This window comes from Calidris pugnax, unplaced genomic scaffold (genome assembly GCF_001431845.1).
Source record: "Calidris pugnax isolate Ruff unplaced genomic scaffold, ASM143184v1 scaffold81, whole genome shotgun sequence".
Lineage (NCBI taxonomy): Eukaryota > Metazoa > Chordata > Aves > Charadriiformes > Scolopacidae > Calidris > Calidris pugnax.
Window position 1 is genome coordinate 77691 of NW_015090880.1, and position 13467 is coordinate 91157.

At 43.2% G+C, this 13467-nt stretch overlaps 1 protein-coding gene across 3 annotated transcripts in view; it reads left to right on the forward strand.

Annotated features, from left to right (window-relative positions):
- Positions 1-13467, forward strand: part of FGD5 (FYVE, RhoGEF and PH domain containing 5) — a 100043-nt gene that overhangs the window by 13374 nt on the left and 73202 nt on the right. The window lies entirely within an intron of this gene.

Sequence of the window (13467 nt, forward strand, 5' to 3'; positions counted from 1 at the left end):
AAAATGATAAACATCTTAAAAGCATGTCCATTTTCATCCATCATTCTCCTTCTAAAGATTTAATTCTCCTGTTTCTTTGCAACATTTATTTTTCTGGTCCTCTCCCCTGTCATTATGAGTAGAACAAACTGTGAGCTTTTCACACATCCCTCTTTTGATATTCAGGCTTGGGGAGTAAAAGAACTTCTCTTTAACACCTCTGAATGGATCTTGCAAACTGCTTCTAAGACAAGAATGATGTACAGTGCTTTGTCTTTCTGAGAGGGGCAGGAACTAGCAGAGGTGGGTGCGACACGGGAAAGAGATTGCATCAATGCTTAGGCTGTGGATGCCAATGGGCCTGGAGCTGCGGGGTCTGGGACACGGGTGGTGGTTTGGCTCTTTGAAGACATTGGCTGCCCTCGGTGCTGGGAGCCCCAGTGGTGCTGAGGCTGGGAGGTGGTGAAGAACAGCGCAGCTTCACGGTGCACGTGGCCGCGTCCCCGGGCAGGGCTCGGTCAGAGCTGCGTTAGCATGACCTGATGGCCCGTTAGTCACGCTGCTGTCAGCCATTTGCATTGTGCCCAGCACACTGACGCTGACTTTTGGAAAAGAACTGGCCAGTTCTTTGTGTCCATGAAACGCCGCCCATTTTAGGTAGCTCTTGAAGAACCGAGTTAAAAATATTAAAACTACGTCAATTGCTGTGACTTGGGCCCATTTATGAACTTCCTGTGGAAGCCTGTTGTTTCAAGGGGAAAGCCAATCCAAACTGGTTCAGGAAGTCTCAAGGTCAAGGCATGAACATAATTTTTCAGTCTGCTGCTTGTTGTGCATGCAGTTTTTGCTGTTGGGGGAGAAAGGAAAGCTGGGAGCCTGAACAAGCCCTTTATCAAGATAACTGGGGTGGAGGGGAAGAGCATCAGGCAGACAGCAATGTACATACATTGCTGCTGAGATAGCTATTATTTGCTATATTTGTCAGGATGTTTTGGACAAAGACATGCCTCAAAAAGCTTTGATGAAATGTAAATGGGTAATACACATATAGTGGCATAATATACTTGGAGAAACAGTGTATGGTCTAATTGTAAAGCAAAGCAAACTGTACAAGTGCATGTACATGAACCTATTTACCCATGCATACATGATGTATGGGCATGGATGTTTTATTTCCTGCTAAAGCACTTCTGCCTAAAATATCTCTCAATGGATTTAAGCTTTCTAATGCGAATACCTATCAAACGCAGCTCTACCACAACCACACAGGGATAAAAATGACTCCAGCCTGCTTGTATCCTGAGGCTGATTTCAATCATTTGAGAGTACAAGTGTGTTGGATTAAATGCTTGCAATACATGAGACTTGAGCTCGTGGGCTTCCCTTTGGTGCATTCACCTCCAGAGCACTGGTATTTAGCATCTGCTGATACCTTATGGAATTGCTACATTTTTGATGAATGGCCAAGTACAACTCTTTTATTACATTTCAGAGAACATAGTGTGAGAGTGCTATAAAAGATTATAATAATCCAGGAACCTCCACTACTGTGTGTGATTGGGGAAAAGCAGGGCAGGAGGGGGGCTTACAGAAATTGACAGATGAGAAGATTCACTGTTTAATTTTCTTGCTCAAAAGGAAAGACCGCGTGGAGTAGATTTAAACCAATAATTTCTAATTAGAAGCAATCATATTTATAGAAAAAGTCCAATAATGAAAGTGTTTTAGAAAAATAACTTAGAATTACCATTGCCAGAATATAACTGGGAATATTGCCCCCTGAAGGGCAGTTATTGTGTATCCCCAAAATTTAGCTACCTGGTACTAATAATTAAACTCTGATTTGGGTGTATGACAATATAGATCATCATTAGCCTTCTGTACAGTGTAGAAATAATGGGACATAAGTGGACTTGGACAAAATTCCCCATATCTTTTCCAGTCCACATAGCCTGAATCAGGCTCAATTTTCATTTACTTTTGAAAAGTCACTTTCTAGCTCCTTTTCTCTGCAGAGTTGCACTACAAAAAGCAAAGCAACACAAACCAATTGTTCAGGCTGAAAGCAAAAGACAGCTGTGTCCCACCTCTGGGACAGACACTGTAACCCACAGCATTGCCTCAATCCTCAACAACCATAAGTCAGACCGATTTCACTGAAGTTACTGGCTAAACTCTCAGTTAGAATTAAAGTATTCTGGCATGTGTCTTAAAGAATAGTTTCACTAACGCAGCTTGACCTTCAGAGCATCAGCCACGCATACGGCAGTGTGATAAACATCAAGGGGATCACAGAATCACAGAATCACAGAATCTTCTAGGTTGGAAGGGACCTTAAAGATCATCTTGTCCAACCGTCAACCTAACTTTGACAAAAATAGACACCTGCACAACAAACAAAAAGCATCACCATCACTAAACCATACCTCCCAGCACTACATCAACCTGTCTTTTGAACACCTCCAGGGATGGTGCCTCAACCGCCTCCCTGGGCAGCCCATTCCAATGTCTGATACCTTTCACCCTTTCAGTGAAAAAATTTTTCCTGATATCCAGCCTGAACCTCCCCTGGTGTAACTTGAGGCCATTTCCTCTCATCCTGTCGCCTGTGACATGAGAGAAGAGACCAACCCCCACCTCTCTACAACCTCCTTTCAGGGAGTTGTAGAGAGCAATGGGATGAGAAGGAGATACCTCAAATGCTCATGTCATAGTCTACCACAGTATCACTTCCAGTGCTTTTAGGAGAGATGGAGAGAGTCTTTTATCAGGGTTTAGATAATGTCAGGAAGATGGCATAGGTTGGGTGTTTTCAGAATTTCATTTCCCCTTTTTGCTTTCTACTTAGAGTCCTTAATTTGGATTTACCAGGTTTGCCAAGTTTCAATCTTTCTGTCTACTGAGATGCTCAAAATTCAGAGAGGAAAGAAGACAGGCAGAAGAGAGGAATAAAAAGGAGCATACCTGCAGTTCCACAGTTAGTCCCACTATGGTGCTGAATATTAATAAGAAACTAGCTAAAAGCCCATGTTACTGTTAACTGTACATTCCTATATCCTTCTACATAAAATGGTCATCGATACATACTAGAAGAACCTCAGTCTGATTACTGCACTTAAGCAACAGCAGGACTTGCTCAGAGTGAATTCTTGGGGGCCAGTGTGGGGATTCCAGTGCTCTGTGCAATTACACCAAGGCTCATAATAATTCCTAATAAGTCTCTAGAATTGCAGTCTCATGCCTGTAAATTACTTCCGAGGCTCTGACTTTTCAAGACATACGGCACCCATCTGATTCTTCTCAGCTTTAGTACAATCAAGAAAGCTGATCACCTCTTTAGTATCCAATTCTATTGCAGATGCATTTTATTCCCAAGGGATGTGCTTCTTCAAAAGAAGATGGAGAAAAAAATCTCTTTAGTAGAAAGTCAGGAAAAACACATGGTTTAAGTGATACCTTTCCTTAAATTTGGCCAGACTGAGGCAGGAACAACAGTGCTAGCATCTGAAGTGCAAGCGTTGGAGAGGATGCCTAATGTGTAAGCAGCTACAGTAAAAGCTTTGTCAGCAATCCTCTCTGCACATAGCTATAGTTAGTCTGGGCTTCTGCCAGGCCTGTGCGCAACATTGCAAGGACTTCGTCAGCACAGACCAATTCCAAAATGTATGTCAAAATCATATTATAGTTAGACAGCAATAGAACTGCTGTCTATGGTTGATGGGCCATACAGAATGCAAATCCTGCTCCTTTAAAAAGAGAAAAATCCAGTGAATGAGCAGTTGCTTACCCCTCCAATGAGCTGTCCCCTCGCCTCACCACTGGAGTCATCAATTTATGTTCTACTGAATTATGCTACTTAAGTGATTATATCCTCTCTGCTCCCTGCAGGTCCAACAGTGCAGCCAGGGACAGTCTGATGGTCTATTCCCTACCCTTCTGTAACATAGACCCCAAAAAAGCCTAACAAAAGCTAAGCACGATAAACATCTTAGAACATGAATTCTCTGCCTAAAAATGGTCTGAATAACGTGCTACTCTTCATACTTCATAAGGGCATACTTCATATGCCCTTAAGTTTAAAGTGAAATTTAAACCATTAGAGTGAATTTCCTCCAACATAGCAAGTGTTTCTAACCAGTAAAATCAAGATGTCATATTCCTGGCTTTCTCTGCTACTTCAAAGCATGTGTGTTATACGAGATTAAATCCCCAGCTCTTGGAGAGGCACAGCATGGTATCTAAGCACAGCATATGAAGGATAAGGTGAAAGTCTAGAGATAATTATGTAATGGAAGCCTCGCTATAAATAGTTCACAGACCAAAACAGCAATGACCAAGAATAGACAATCAGTGTAGTTGTATTTGAAATAGTAAAACAAATATATTAGCGACATGGACAGTGGGATTGAGTGCACCCTCAGCAAGTTTGCTGACAACAGCAAGCTGTGTGGTGCGGTCGACATGCTGGAGGGAAGGGATGGCATCCAGAGGGACCTGGACAGGCTAGAGAAGTGGGCCCATGCCAACCTCATGAAGTTCAACCAGGCCAAGTGCAGGGTCCTGCACCTGGGTTGGGGCAATCCCCACAAACCCAGGCTGGAGAGCAGCCCTGAGAAGAAGGACTTGGGGATACTGGGGGATGAGAAGCTCAACATTGACTGGCAATGTGCACTGGCAGCCCAGAAACCACCCACGTCCTCGGCTGCATCCCCAGCAGCGTGGCCAGCAGGGTGAGGGGGAAGGATTCTGTCCCTCTGCTCCACTCTGCGGAGACACCCCCCAGTGCTGCCTCCAGGTGGTGAAGACATTTGAAACAGCTTAATTTAACTTCTATAGTAGGTCAAGAGTTAATCCCCAAGCATGATAATGACCGAAGCCTATGAATGTCTGTCTTCAAATGCCTGCCATAGATCGTAGCCTTTGTATATGTTCCTTATTGCCAAAAACTTCTGGAGATAAGTCTTTTGGAAGGTTGTAGCTGACAGATTCAATCTGTCATTCAAGAAAATATAGCTATAATTGTGGTTCATAAACCAACTCTGTTCTCCCATTAGAAAAGAAACCAGAACTGTTTCTAAAAGGGTGGTCTGTTTTATTGCTACTTCAAATTCACACTCTTAAACCGATTCCAAGAGTATGAGAGAGCTGGAAAGGTTTCTGTAAAGGATACTAGAAAAATTTAGGAAGTTTCTTCACAATTGTTTAGAGATCCCTTTCATTCAACTATTAATCGGACAATCAACAAAGACTTTAAAAGATTTTACAGGAGATGGCCAAGGTTAGAGTTTGGCCCCGTGGATCTCTATTGCTTGTAAGCAGAAAGCACTTTTTTAATAATAAATGTCATTACCATTCTTTTCCTTTAAAGACTTTTACCCTCTAATAAGAGGATAATTAGGCAAAACTTGCCTCCCCTCTAGTTGACTGCAGAGCAAGGGATCCCAGTACTACACCCTGACTTCAGGCTCTGCATAGCCTATTGAAATTCTTGACAATAGCCACAGCCAGCTCTGACATGAGTCATGCCTTTATTTCTGTTTACTTTAATATTGTCTGAATTGCCACAAGGAGTTAGAAGGTGATAGCGGTTAATGCAGGACTTCCAGCTACTCAGAGACAGGGAGCAGTCTGCAGAGATAACCCCTTGCTGCTCCGGTCTGGGCACAGGGCACGCTTCATGTATTGGCAGGTGCTAGAAGGATGGGAAATTGTCTTTCCAAGACAGCCAGGACAGAAATACAGCTATTAAATGCTATTTGATGGCAGAGCTTTTCAAACAAGCACATTTGAGAAGCATCTCTGGACAGTATGAGTAATGTCATATTGATACTGAAGAAGGAGAGATTTTAATCCATTGTCCAGATTTAGGTATCAATCTTACAACAGCTCCATGGCAGCTCTCCTGTTTCCTCATGCCCATGGAGCTGTTTGTCCTGGTTCATGCTGGGGATGCAGGTGTGGGGGTACAGGACAGCAGTATGCTCCCCAGCACAGCTTCGCATTGCACCTCACCCTCCTGCACGCACAGCACGGCCTCAGAGGCTGCCACTGCTCAGCATCCAGCCCTGGCTTTGTGTATGAGGAATTGGAGTCCCATCTACCTCCCAGGAAATGGTCCCAAATCCTCAGTAGATGCTGGGTTTATTAGCAGCTAGACTGTATTCTGATGGCTACTTTTCTGATCAAATTACAGTGCAGAGAAGGAGGAATGTGTGCACATGGCCATCTTCATGTCCTGAGGGTAGACTTCTTTGTCTTCTCTGTTTCCATTATATGAACCACAAATATATTTCATTGGGGTTACCACAGAGGAGAGTCTGCTGTGTATTGCAGATTTGCTCTGGATGATGTGTATGGGGCACAGCAGTGCTATTGGTGCAGTTTAAGCATTCCTACCACCACACAGAAAAAGCATGTACTGCAGAGAGGGTGATGAGACTGCAGATGGGCAAGATGCAGCCTGTTTGAAATGGTCAGGTCTTTTGCTGTTGATGAGTGTTCTGTGAACGCCTTTCTCCTCTCCAGCCCCCACCCCAAGCCTTACTGAGATTTATTGAATGAGAGATTGCACATTACAATTCTGCAGCCTTTCCAGAATCCGCTGCTCAATGATGTGGGGTACATCTCCAGATTAGATTTGTAACAAAAACAACAGAATGCTATTGCATTTTAAATGCAAATCTAATCTAGTAAGTTATGGTTTGTTGTGCCACCCAGCAAAGTTACTTATAACGTACAGCACATTTTTAATTATCCTGCAAGAATTCTTCTTTTACAGGACCCAAGGGGGGTTAATGTAAAAACTGACTTAAAGATTTGCTGTTCAGTGGCATACAACAATTAATTTTATCTTAATCGACCAATTAGAGTTAATGGCTGGAAGAACATATTTAAGAGGTATTGTCTGTTTTGCCAAGACCCTTCTTAAAAACCTTATTAAAGGATCCTTTCACTTGAATAAATGGTGGGATTAATTAGATGCTATCTTTCAAAGGCCTCGAGCAAGCAGATTTAGACCTGTCATCAGGGAACACCTTTTGGTGCTCTCTCTGACTTATGCTACACCAGCTTTATCAGTATCACAGGGATGTCCCCAGACTTCTTTTTCTCACAGGAAATACAGCTAGGTACTGATGAAGTGAGACAAGTGATAGTTGCTCGGATATGTGTCCAGCCATTCTCAGCTGTCTCAAATTAAATACCTCTTCAGTCTATTGGCAGTCTGTTCTTAAGTCTTGAATACATTTAGTAAATTTGGGCCAAAACCTCAGATATTAACCCACTACTCTCCCTGTTGGGCCCTCTAGGCAGGTGGACCTATTCAAGAAGAGATAGTGTGGTGTTTCTAATGAAGTTTCACAGGGAGGATTCTTGACCCTCTGACATTTCAGGTGTCAGATGGCATTCTTAGTTCTGAGAGTTGGCTGCAAGAGCTCAGAAAGGTCTCCTTAGCACACGTGTCTTCAGAAGTAATGGACTGCAGACAGTACAATACATCTTTGAAGTCAAATCTTCTAGTCCTTAAATAGATAAGAACAATATGTGAGCTAAAACTGAGCACCTCAAAATCTTCTGCTTTTACATTGTCGGGTTTAAAAATCTGGACAATGGCAGTGAAATAAAAACACCTTCCAGTGAACACACTCAGGGTAAAGAGTGAGAGTGACAGATAGTAAAATGACAAAAATGTAAAAACATATTTTAAACTGTGCTGGACAAACATTTTATCTTGCTACTTGATTGCAGTTCTACGGAAAAGCATTGCTTCAGTAGCCTCAAGGGAAATAAAATATGTGTGCCTAACTGAAAAGTCCAAGAAAAAAAACCCAAACAAAATAAAAGAACTCTGTAGTTCCCAAAGTTTTTTTCTGATTGTTTCATTTGCAAGTAAAAAAAATAAAATATATAATACTGAAGTAAATTCTGAACTAAAACGTACATTTGAATTGCAGTATTAAGATGGTTTTGATTTTCCAGAATTATTAGGAGGGAGTAGTGAAATAGAATTAATTACTAGATTAATCCCAGCCAAATGTCACAAATATCTACAGTTTTTAATCACGCCAAGACTGATCTTTCAAGTAAAAAAGCCTCAGCCATGCAAAAGTGCAGCCAGCTCTAATTTTAATCTGAAACTGACATTTTAGGAGCCTGAGGAGAAGCCACCGAGCACTTTCATTCAGCCCAACATACTAGCAGTTAAACTGTTTCTCTCCTTCCAGAAATACTCTGCTTTAACAACTGGGTAAATCTGTGAAACACAAAAAAAATCAGCTCCCTTGATGTTTCCTTCAAACATCAGGAAAGAAAAGCCAGATACAAGGTCTTGGTTAGTCCAGAATTCCAGGGGCTCCACTTGTTTTCCTGGTAAGGCTGCAGCCTCAAATCTGATATGTGCTTTCAAGTCCGAAGGGAATCCCTGCTGGAAGAGCAACCATGAAGATAAGAGGTTTCTTAGTAGGGTCAGTTCCTTTCGTAGGTCCCCAGATCTCTCTCACAACTGATAGGAAAAGCTGCCAAACCTCCCTGCCCTTCTGATAGGGAGGTATTTATGCACGCCCAGCCTGCAGGGACTCAGGAACTGTAAAACCCAAGAGTCTGGGCACTGCCTTGTTTGTAACGGGGAGAGCATTCCAGACACGGTCTCCCTATCACAGCCTGGGGTCACTGAGCCTGCTAGCACCACACAGCACAGTTGCAACCATGCAGGAAAAAGGTGATTGCATTTTTCAGTGTTTTCCTAGCCCATGACCAAATGACAGGACAAGCATATGCTGGCCTGACAGCAACAGAGAGCTCAGTTCTTAGCTCTGCTACCTAGAACTCCCCAACTCTTTTCTCATAGGGGAATGATGTTAGGGACCTTAGTATAAGACTTCTGGGCATGTTTAGTTTGGAGAAGAGGAGGCTGAGGGGGGACCTCATTGCCCTCTACAACTACCTGAAAGGAGGTTGTGGAGAAGTGGGGGTTGGCCTTTTCTCTCAAGTGAATAATGACAGGAGCAGAGGAAATGGTCTAAAATTGCGGCAGGGGAGGTTTAGATTAGATATTAGGAAGAATTCCTTTACTGAGAGGGTGGTCAGGCACTGGAACAGCCTGCCCAGGGAGGTGGTGGAGTCACCATCCCTGGAGGTATTTAAGAAAAGTGTAGATGTGGCACTTCAGGGCATGCTCTAGTGCCCGAGCTGTCTGTCTGTGGGTGGATGTGGTGTGTGGGTGTGTTGGTGGTTTGTGTGGTTTTTTGTGGGGTTTTTTTTGTGGTTGGACTCAACGGTCTCAAAGGTCCCTTCCAACCATGAATATTCTGTGATTCTGTTAAGACACAATTAGCACAGACTACCACTGCTTCAGAAAGTCTCTGTTGGAGAGATTTAGGCTGAGGCTGACCATCAATGAAACTGGCCCTCAAGAGTGAAGGATATTTTGGTCAATAACAAAAAAGGTTGTATAATCTGTATAAATTCCTTTGTGGCTCTAGCAATAGATAGCTTAAATAATGCTAACAGTGGAAAGAGAGGAGTTCATGAAGTCTCACTCCAGTCAAAAATACTTTGTTCTGGTTTTTGGTGGTGGTTTTTTTTCAATAGAGAATATTACTGTTGTCATCTAGAGAGATTTCCTTCTCACACAATCTCAGAATGATATGGATTTGGAAGAGACCTCTGGAGATCATCTAGTCCAACCCCCATGCCAAAGCAGGTCCACCCAGAGCAGGTTGCACAGGAACATGTCCAGACGGGTTTTGAATGCCTCCAGAGATGGAGACTCCACCACCTCTCCAGGCAGCCTCTTCCAGGGCTCTGCCACCCTCAAAGTAAAGAACTTCCTCCTCATGCTCTCCCTCCTTTGAGGCGTTTGAAGGATAGCATCCAATTAATCCAGCCATTTACTCAAGTTCCTCCTCCTCATTCTGATCCTAGTTCCACTGCATTTTCCCCCTGGTTTGTTCCCAGACCTGGCTGCATGGTGTTGATAAAGCAGACGGTCCTGCTAGTACAGGGAAATGACAACTACTCTTCCATCTTAAGAGCCCTGCAGGGCAGCATGGTGTTCATTATGTTGAACTTACTGTGAGTATTTTCCATGGAAAGTATGGAATAACAAACTGGCAATAAAATGAAAATAGAACATAAAGACTCTGGTTCCAAGTTTTAGTGAGTAGGTTACTCTGCCAAAAATAAACAAAGAAAGAATAATCAGGAACATACCCCTGATCTCCAGTCTCTGATATGTGCCATGTCATCAGACAGTTTGTGAAATGTATCATCTTTTTCTAACTGGATCCAGAACTCAAAGTCAGAAAAAACATTGGAGAATATGTTATAGTCAGAAAATTGGCTATGTAAGTGGAATCTGGATGAGAAAACAGTACCATGCCAGATGCTCATTTGGGGTACATTGATGTGCTCTGTTGATTTGTACCTCTGAAGATCTGAACAGCTATTTATGATCTGACTGCCCTGATAATTCATGCCTGCACCTGAAAACAGAGCTGAAACATTTTCAAAATGGGAAAAATTCACAGAAGCATTCTATGTAAACAATATATCTGTTTTGACAAAGTTTAAAGGAAACTCCTATATGCTGTAGCCTAAGATACAGAAAACACAGTCTCTGCTTCTCCTGGGTCTGGTTTTCGTCCCAGATCACTTTGAATCAGTCAGCACTGGGAGTTAGGTTTTGATTTTCTCACAACCCAGTGCCTAAAACACCAGCCATAGGGAGAAAGAAATACCCACAGGTTTTGTTCTCAGGCCACCTAAAAATGGACACAGTTCTGCTTCATTTCCAGAACACCTTAAATAATTTATTTTCAGGTATCTGAGGCTCAAAAATAAATTTCTAAGCTTCAGATGTTGCAGCAAAGAAAAACAGTTGCCTCCTGGTAAAGTCCTCTACAAACTTAACTAACAGTCCAGATTCTGCAGTAATCAGAGTTTTCCATTCTACACATAGCAGATAAAATACCTTTTTCATCACAGCTTCAAGCTGTGAAGGAGCTCAGAATGTTTGACTTTCAGAGTCTGTGTCTCAGATGAAAAGCTGGGTGAATGTGATGACAATTCAACCAAAAAGTTTCAGGGCATATAAGGGAGCAAGACTATAGCAGGATGCTATTTTAAAAGGTATCTGAGGATTTTTCACATAGATAGACATGGCATCCCTTGAACCATGACATCTGTGTGACACGCCAGGGCCTTCAGAGAATGGAACCATGATGGGAATTTGGGAAGATTTGTTGGAAAGTGTAGGAGCATTCCCTACTTAAAGATACTGATATTCAGTTCAGTGGTAAGTGAAGAGATTATTTAGGGCAGAGAACACTGTACCTGCTGCAAAATGTCATGCTGCACCATATGGTATAAGCCAGGTGAGATCTTTTTAGAGTGCATAGAGTTACTTCTTGACCTTTCACAACCTTTTTTGCCAGTGGCTTCAACACCACAGTTTGTAATGCTCTGCCTGTCTGTGGAAAGGTTGTCGAGCGTATCAGCAATTTCCCTGTGTCAGTCATGTAGCCAACCCACTGAGAGTGTGGCAATCACTTGGGTTGCCACCGCTCTTATTGTACTTGTGTACATTCTTTCTCAGAGTAGGGAGAGAGCTAACAGCCATGCATTGATGCAGCAGAGAATCACAACAAAAGAGGGTAACAGGGCATACCTGGATACTTTGAAATCTGTAAAGACAAGCAGGCAGCTTCACTGCATTTTTCATGACTTGTATGGATACTGCCTTTCCTTGCACTGGTCTCCTTTCTGATCCGCTGTACGATACACTGGTCTTCCTGTCCACAGTGCCCTCTGAAAAGTAAACAGCACAAAGTGGTTGCAGAATACACTGTGGAGATGAGCAGAACTGTGCACACACCAGGACTCACTGGTGTGTACCCCCCATGGCCTTGTGCAGCCCACATTAAAGCCCAAACTACAGTGTTAAAATAGTTCAAGCTGATCTGTTCTACTACTGTCTAGTCCCATCCTTCTCCTTGACCTTGCCATTGTCCTCATCCTCTATATTGTTCCAGGGGCTCGTTTGACCCCATTCAAACAGCTGAATGGGCAAACCCTGTTCTTCTTCCTGGTGCTGAGCTAGTTCCGGGCTGAGGACCAGGCCATGCACGCTGGCTTTATTGGTCACACAGCAGTGGAGGCACAGCCTGACCCTCCTATCTGCAGCTGTGCTGCCAGATCTCTGACTGTCATACACACATACAAAGAGAAGGAGTTTGCCCCCTGGAAAGTGAACCAATAAACATGGAGCAAATCCTAAATATGACTGCACACAGAACACTTTATTACAGAGAATGAAGCAAGGTTAAGCCACAGAAAATCGCCTGATGAGAGCCAGCTCTTGTCTCTTTTACTCCTGCTTCAAGCTGTCATAACTGGGCCATGGCTTCTGGCCACGCCACTGCAGGAGCTCCCTGGGCTGACAGTTCTGGTGCCGCTGATAGCGCTGGCGGCTGCTGCTGGCCCAGGAGCAGAGAGCTGGGCTACACCCTCCACACTGGTGTTTGCCGAGCTCTCTGACACATCAGCCAAGTCACTGAGGTGCCATCTGAGTGATGGCAAGAACCAGTGCTGGGTTAGCCTACGTGGGAGGGGTAAGCACAGGGGCCTTTGGGCTGGGGGGGACAGAGGCACACTCTCAAAAATGTTTCCCACCACAAAACCAAGCCCTGTCTTCCACCAGTTCTGCTGTCTTTTGGAATCAGATGCCAAGAATTCAGATTTCTGAACCCAAAAAGAAAACAAAACAAGTAGATCACTCCAAATTCTGGGTGCAGCAAATGATGACTGATTCAAATTAAGTTTTGTGTTTCAGTGATACCATTTCCAAGCTGGCATCCTCCTTTGAGATTTCACTTCTATTATCACTTAAGAATTATGCTAAGCAGGATCTTCTGAAAGGATTATAAAGAGTTGGATCCATTCACTGCTGTAATGATCACGTTTACCTAACTAACACCTAATCACATCTCGGTCCAGGCTAGGTTCTAGAGTCAATTGTGTAGTCCCAGCTGTACTCTCAGTTTCAGACTATATATGCAACAGTACAGAACAGCTGTACAAACCTAAAGGCACTAAGGAACAGGACTTGTAAAGATATTCTAGTTCTGTGTAGCTCAGTGTGGTCAATACTGTGTCTGTGTTGTGCAGCCATGAAATACATCTAAACCCAGATTCTTACCTATTTAAAACTTTAAAAATCTTTGGTATGTTTGTAAGACAGCAGAACCGGTCCACCAGCACTGAGCATCTCCAGGAGAGCCCCCTGTGTGTTACAGACATGCCCCTGTTCTGCCTAGCTCCATTTGCAGTCTCCCATAGAACAATTTATGCAGACCTTTTTCTGAAGTGTCTATCTGCAATTTTTTTATAAATTGCAATTCCATGGACAAGTTGCACTGCCTAAATCTTCTGTTGTTGGTGTTCTTCTCCAGTGTGTGCCTTTGTGCAGAGATCACACCAGCGTGGCTGCTT